The following is a 2430-nucleotide window of genomic DNA, read 5'->3' as shown; positions in this document are numbered from 1 at the left end:
TGTGTGTGTCGGGGTGGGTGGGTGTGTGTGTGTGTGTGTGTGTGTGTGTGTGTGTGTGTGTGTGTTCGAGTAAGAGTGGTGACGTTTCAGTGCGCTGCAGATAAACTGACACTGTGGTCATTGGCGGCATCTAGTGGTTAAAATGTGAATCATTAAAGTTATCTATGATGGTGTCCCTCCTCTCATCCTCTCATCCTCTCATCCTCTCCCATTCTGCCATCCTGTCATCTTCTCATCAACTAACTAAAACAAAATAAGAAAATAATTAAAAGTAGGGTATGTGATCTTTTTTGGTTAAAACTATAAAAGTATAATATATATAGTCATGATGATATATATCATATCATCATGGCTCTCATACGTACATTTCTTTCACCATGTCAGCAGAGCCTTGCACCTGTCCCACTACCGTATCACTGTTGGTGTTCTTCACCCAACCTACCAGACCCAACCTCAAGCCCTCCTTCTCTGTGTACTGGAGAGGAGAGGAGAGGAGAGGAGAGGAGAGGAGAGGAGAGGAGAGGAGAGGAGAGGAGAGGAGAATATGAATGTATGCTAACAATGGTGAAGGTGAATATGATCTGTGCTGAGGCTGAGCTTTGATGTTGTGAATAAATAGTATTTAAACATAACATACTCACCATCCTGAAACACACTCCTGTAAACAAAACACAACAAATTGCTTTAGAATAACATTATATAATATCTCATACATCCTCACTTTTCAAGCGCTATTTCATGATGAGGCAGCTATATAAGAACGACAATAATACCATCCAGTCTGACAACACAAGTCAGCCCCAACCTCTCTCACTCCTCCTAGTGCCAGAGTATGAACTGTTTTCTTTTTTACAGTTCAGATGTTAATTTCTTTTTGATTCAGCTTGTAGACTTTCACTATTGAGTGGCACCATGTCTGTCTACTCACTCTGTGTCTCATTGGTGGGCTGTGGACAGTTCAGAAACCTGCCTACCAGTGACATCATCGATGGGGATTCCAAGCTAACTACAACCTTTCTCTTCCTGGAAAGCTAGAATGCTTAAACAGAGAGCAAGCAATGCTAAAAGGATAACACAAAAAAAAGAGCTTTGATGGCTTGTTTCCATTGTGGTCCTACAGTATGTGTTCAATTCATAAATCAAGACAAACAAGAAACATACAAGACAATTTAGACAAATAATTTGGTTTCGGGGGGAAAAGAGGGGAGGGGGCCTAGAGCCCTGGGGTCAATTAGGTTGTGTTTAAAGTATGATTATGTAATATTATAGGTTAATCCATTGGTTCTCAAAGTGAGGTCCGGGGACCCCCAGGGGTCCTTGGGGGGGTTCCAGGGGGTCCCCGGCAAAAGTAGTTAACGTAGCATTACAAACATTTTAACCACTCTATCCATTTATACGTTGGCTATTAAAAAATAGCAGATATACAAGCTTGTACATCTGCTATTTTTTTTCTTTCTTTTATAGTTTAATTGTTTAGTTTATAATTTAAGTTGTGTATGTATGTATACTGTATATATACCATAATATAGTTTAAATGCACTTACAACAAATGCTTGCTTGTCATATCATTTTGAGAATTCAAATCAGTGTTTTGATTCTGTGATGGTAATGACATTTTGCTGTGACAATTTTGAAAATAGCATCATAATATCAAAATTATCTTGAAGGACCATCAAAGCTATGCTAAGATTATTATTCCATAGCACTTGATGAAAATTGGGAAATAGAAAAAAAATATTAATATTTTCAAAATTCCGAAAGTCAAAAGTTATAATCACTTTTTTAATGACCTTTAAAAAACAATTGCTAGAAGACCTGTGTATGGATCATTTTGAGCATAAAAAAAGAAGCTGAATTAAATTTTAAAAATGTTGAAGGTCTGGTTATGATGCACCGTGGTCCGTGCATGTTCAAATCATGTACATTTCACATTATTTCCAACCATTTTCCAAAGCATACATTCATTCTTTACTTTTTTCTGAACATTGAGGTGGGGAAAACATGATTTTTGGTGCCCAATCCTGGACCCATGTGTCCTTTAATTCAGTCTGACCAGAAGCAGGGATAAAACATAATCCCCACCGGACATAAACATTAATGACCAGGTGGGGATATCAAAAGCAGAGGTATGGATCCCAACAGAACATACAGTAAATACAGTACAGAATAAACTCAACGTTGATTCAGAAGCCGGCCAGCTAGCCAGCCAGCAGCCAGCCAGCCAGCCAGCCAGCCAGCCCAGCCAGCCAGCCAGACAGCCAGCCAGACAGACAGACAGACAGAGTAGCTGGTGTCTATATTAAGCACACAGATAGTTTTACATTAGAGCTATGTGTGCAGCATAGGGCTTCAAACAGACCTTGCACAGAGCCGAAGATCTCAAAGTCCACTGACACCAGTTTTGGCTCCAGTCTCTTCTCCAGACATGAT

The sequence above is a fragment of the Gymnoscopelus braueri genome, assembly GCF_963280865.1.
Source record: "Gymnoscopelus braueri genome assembly, chromosome: 14".
NCBI classification, from domain to species: Eukaryota; Metazoa; Chordata; class Actinopteri; order Myctophiformes; family Myctophidae; genus Gymnoscopelus; species Gymnoscopelus braueri.
Note: the sequence above shows the minus strand (reverse complement) of the source record.